General features: G+C 29.9%; 1 long non-coding RNA gene across 1 annotated transcript; it reads right to left on the reverse strand.

Moving 5' to 3' along the window:
- Positions 1 to 1,152: 1,152 nt before the first annotated feature.
- LOC136275851 (uncharacterized) lies at positions 1,153 to 2,712 on the reverse strand. Its single transcript, XR_010714348.1, has 4 exons — positions 2,102 to 2,712; positions 1,753 to 1,831; positions 1,549 to 1,602; positions 1,153 to 1,292 (listed from the first exon to the last, which is right to left on the reverse strand). It is a non-coding gene; the product is annotated as an uncharacterized lncRNA (long non-coding RNA).
- Between the last annotated feature and the right edge of the window lie 2,994 nt (positions 2,713 to 5,706).

A 5,706-nucleotide genomic window follows, 5' to 3' on the forward strand; every position in this document is an offset into this window, starting at 1 on the left:
ATTTTGATTTCTGATAATTTATGGAAAAAATACCAGCTTTTGAACTTATTCATTTTTTGGCAAAATATTGCATATAGGGTACCCTCATTGTACAGATAACTCCTCCTACAGTTCTCAAGATAGGAAGTTGTTCTTTTGCAGATCAATTGTACATATATCAGAGGTGTGCATATTGCTAGGATTTTGATTTCTGATAATTTATGGAAAAAATACCAGCTTTTGAACTTATTCATTTTTTGGCAAAATATTGCATATAGGGTACCCTCATTGTACAGATAACTCCTCCTACAGTTCTCAAGATAGGAAGTTGTTCTTTTGCAGATCAATTGTACATATATCAGAGGTGTGCATTTTGCTAGGATTTTGATTTCCGATAATTTATTTAAAAAATACTAGCTTTTGAACTTAGTCATTTTTTGGCAAAATGTTGCATATACATGTAGGGTACTCCATTTCACTGTATAAGGGTTGACATGGATTATGGATACAGTTTACATAAAAGAAAACCCGGTTTGCTGTCACATTGACAGCTTTTCACTTGTTACACTTTAAAACAACATTATTTTAAAACCACTATTTTTTGTATGCGGCACATGCTACATGTAAGTATTACTACGCGGCGCAGCCAATACCGTTTTGCGGTTATGCTATAAGACACGCCCATTTCATGTCACTCATGTTTTATGAAGTTATTGGGTTTTAGGGTTCAAAATAATTCGTGATGTTATCACAGACAAAGACAGTTGAAAGTGTAAATATGCATATGTAGTTACCTAGCAACAGCTCCAAGCAATACAGACAAACAGAGGGTCTATATGAAAAATGGATTAGAAGAATTACAATAAAATGAAAGATATACTAGTATGTGTACATATATAGGTAAGTAATACATAACTTGTTTGTAAATATTGTCTTAGGTTAATTGATCATTATGTTTTATTGTTTGTTTTATTTTAACTGATAATACATACACTTATTATTGTGTTGTTTGTTTAAATAGTTGATTAAATACCCAGTATACATACACTTCTTAAGATAGGACAAATAAGCTTGATACATGAATACAGCTACAATGGTTATATCTTATTAAATACATTTAAATGTCATTTACATATACGTAAATAAAACAGATTTGTTTGTTTAATAAAGATTTACACTATTTATCAAGATTCTGAAGAAATGTCGTGAACGAATAACTTACAAATATTCCAAGAAATATCATGTTATGTGGAAAATGTTGACGAGCATCTTCGTAGAAAGCAAATAAAATAACTGTCAAAATCCATACTACTCTGGAATAGAGAAAATATTATGTACAGTCAAATCATCATTGATCGAGCGCTTTCTTAGATGATTAATCTGAAACATTTCCATAGATCCTACTTTTGAAAATTAAATATGTCTGAATAGTTTCAATTACGATTGTGCTTTAGTCTATAATGATCAAACTTGTCTTGTTTAACTATCTTAAAAATCTTTTAAAATTCATCAAACATTTTTGAACTGGTGCAAAGAACTATCGTGAATCTTGGCTCTACAAAGACTTACAACGCTGTTATCCATATCCATTCGTTGTGCCTTGAGTAGCGTTTCAATGATTTTCTGTAATTAATTTTAGTTCCCAAAATTATCATGGACGCATTGATTGTTTTATGGATTATACATGCATATGGGCGTTTTTTCGTGCATAAAGCAAGTAAATTTATCTTTATTTCATGCTTTTTACGAAATTAATAACTGAACTCTACTCACATGTACAAAAACATCACCATTACCAAAATTGTCACCAGGAATTGACAAAGAAGGGTACCATATACCTTTCTTATGAAACCTGTAATTTATGTATGATTAACAGCTTACCTCACTTTAGTTATTTAATTCAAATATAAACGGTATGGTAAGTATTTACTAAAAAATGTATTCAAATGTAATCAAAGGAGAATTTGCATCTGATTTTCACTTATTTAATATCAAATATTAAAATCATTTATAAAAAAAAAACCTGGCTATATATGTATCCATGTCAGAGTTTCTCAAAATTCTGTTTCTTCTGCAAATAAAATCAGTTATCGTTGAAGTACTAAAGATAATCTTCCCTTACCTAATCGAACATTCTTTTCCGAGAAAGCAGAGCTTTCGTTGTCCTCTGGGGCATTGACTGACTCTTGATCTTCATCGGTGTCTGCAACAAGCTTAGGAACGGTCTCCTCTGAATACATGATGTCGATGGGTGTAATTATAAATCAGTGTTTGCTTTATAATATTAAATCCCAAACACAAAATGCAAGTTAATAGTACAAAATTATTATTAGTTTTTTTTTGTTTTTTTTTTACACTTTTGAACCAGCGTTTTATAGAAAGGAAAAATCAGAATGTGCCGATACACTCCGAATATTGCTGTCTATTTGCGTCAAATTTTAAATTGCAACCAAACAGTGTAAAAATTCGAATTTTCCCCAATTCAGATCAGGAAATGATCAACAAAATATCCAAAATTTGGAGATATCGGAACCATGGGAGATAAATCTAAATTTCCGTGTAAAATGAGGCCGAGTTGTGTGCATAGGCCATCATCTTGTCTCAGGTGGGGTTGAAACTAAAACTCTAATACAGAACATTCTTTCATGTAATACTGAGAAAATCAATACAAATAATATGTTTGTAGATGGTTTACTCCTTAAATTAAATTGGCTTTGTTTTCCTACTAAAATGAAGGACAAGCAAAAAATATCTCTTCAAGAAAACTAAAATACTTGCAATGAATGTTTTGCTTATGGTAAATCTATTTGACAGGTGTTTTAAAATTACATATACCAAGTAACACTTTTAAAATGGGTTTCTTGAAAATAAAATCATCTTATCTCATACATAGCATGACAAATATGTCTCATTAATGTCAAATTGTTTTTCTTTTCACATGCATTATCAAAATAAAATATAATCAATTCACTGCAAAATATGATAAGAGAAGCACTTTGGTTATGTAGAGTATGTTATACTAGGTGTTTGCAAAATCGATGATAAATCTAGCTTGCATTTAACAATTTTAACTGAACCAGGTACCCGTTCTGCAGCGTTATGCTTTATAGTTCCCGTCAAGACCAACCAAAAATCTAAATATTATTTTTAATCAAAATTATCTTTTTTTCTATCTTTGTTAATATTGATATGTCAGTACAAACGTTAAAACAATTTTCATCATTACACTACCATCGAGTAAAGAGCAATTTGAAACAGAGAAAATTGTTAAAATTCATTGTAAGATTCGGATTTAAGATTTTAAACATTACACACAAATTAAACCTAAAAATGTCACAAACATCAAATTAATCATCTTTTGATTCGTGCTGATATGATTTTAGTGCATCCGGTGACGTATTTATGAAGTGGAGTAAAATATTATTTTTCCCGGGCGGAAATCGATCCACGTACAATGTCTAATTCGCCAAATACTCTAGACATTGACCCCTTATTAGAACCTAATGTTCCTTGCACCAAAAAAGTAAAACTTGGAAAACAAATTAAAAATAGTGCGAAACAGTTATGCAGCACTCGTAAAGATATTCTAATCACGTTCACTGAGCAATACATTTGATATGAAAAACAAAAATTTCTCATTAAATTTTTTGTTTATATTCCCCCTATATTTTATTTACAAGTATTATGAGATACATTTTGAATGAAATGAATTTTAACGGGAAAGTTACCTAATGTTTTGTTCCGAAATTCTAACATTGAATATTGTATACTATACTACTATATGCTTAACAATTAAAATATGTCTTTGAATTAAACTCACTTTTGTTTGAAGGACAATAAGTTTGAGACATAAGAAAATATGATTTGGCAAAAGGATAAAAAGAATTCTTAAGAAATCTTTAATGCTGCAATTTATTTGTAATACAGATGAGAAATGCTCCACCTGTTTTACAAATCTTGGCATTCACTTTTTTAAAAACAACAAAGGCATTAATCAATTCCTTTACATTTTGCCAAATAGAGCAGTGCCCATATATTTCCCCATAATGATTACTAGTATCTTAAATACGTTCAGGCCTATGATAATGAGATTGGTCACTTGATGCATCTTAGATCTTGGGATATGATGTCCAAAAGAGTAGGCTTCTTTTTATATATTGTATAATGTATTGCCAAATCTTGGAATATATGAGAGTTTAGAAATGTTTTTAAAGAGTTTCATATTTAAACATTTCGAAATAGAGTGATAGAAAAACTATTCTTCAGGTGAGCGGTGTGGCCCATTGGCCTCTTGTTTTATTGTGATGTTTACTTTTTTCTACAATTTTATTTTGTAAGCTATGAATTCATAACTAAGTCCCATACACTTTTAGAAGTACTAAAATCTCTTCCTTTGCCTATAGTAGGAGAAAGCGAAAACCTCCTATGTCTTTCTCCCTTTAACTCATGGTGTTTGTAGCCCTGTAACTCAAACTCTGCTATATAAAACAAACCATACACAATAAAAGTTAATTAGAAATCTACAGAAATAATAAACCAATACACTTTATGTTTTAAGCAGGCATTAGTGCATCAACGTCAACTTGCGAAAATTAAAGTTCAAGTAGAATGAGCCGTTTGTCAAGGCATCAATACAAAACTGAACAACGATAAATTAACCACTTCTAATGAGGAATTCGTCAAGACGAAATCAAAGTTTATTAACCACTGTTAACAGATTCGTATTTTTTGGGAGTTTTTATAACCATTGATGGCATTTTTATCTCAGTATTTGACTTTTTTTTTTTTTAGAATGAGTGATCCCATTTTGCACAAAATGCTATCATATTGCCCTCAAACCTAGAACGTCATCGTCTTTAATTCTCTCTATAAACGGTTAAAATAAATATAATTAATGTATGACTCTTCAAAAATGACAATTGATTTTTTTTTCTCTAATTTGTACTGTACATGTACCTCTCACTCTATACCTACATTTGTAAATAATTATATATATATGTACCTCATGTACCGTCATGTTGACGGTTTGAGTGAAATAAATTGAATTGAATTGAAATGATTGACCGTGGACATCTGAGAGCTACTAGTACCATGATTTGAGTTCCTCAGACAAGAAAAATTTGTTTGATTCACGGCGATTATATTGCCTGAATTCGACAATTGTTCATCAATTTCAACCAATCTGCAGTATAAACACAACAAAATCTATTAAAATTCATGTTTTATCCACAATTACCAACAACAGAGAGAAAATGATTTATGAACATGGAATAAATTTTTAGCATACAAAGTGCATGAATAACAGCTGTGATTATTTTTTCCGAGTTAAAAAGAACCTGCATAGAATGTTTCTCTTCAATTTAAAAACAATTCTATGGTTTTCAATTTTGGGCTTAATAACGTCATCAGTTATACTTATAGCCATGATCTTAAATAATTTAAAAGTATTGTCTTATTCATGTAACTGTCGACATAATACATAAATGTAAGATTCCCTACACATTAACAGAAGAAAGATTACAAAAAATACACACTTTTTAGGTATTAAGTAGAACCAGAAATTTAATCAAATTCATTCAGTTATAAAATTAAATTTAAATTTCCCTGAATAGAGAAACACATGTTAAATTGATGAATTTTGCACAATATGGTTTAAAATACATTAAGATGTCTAAAGAGATTCAAAGGACATATTTTTTTTTGGCAAAATAAAAATAAAATTGCTAA

The sequence above is a fragment of the Magallana gigas genome, chromosome 5 (genome assembly GCF_963853765.1).
Source record: "Magallana gigas chromosome 5, xbMagGiga1.1, whole genome shotgun sequence".
In the NCBI taxonomy this organism is placed as follows: Eukaryota; Metazoa; Mollusca; class Bivalvia; order Ostreida; family Ostreidae; genus Magallana; species Magallana gigas.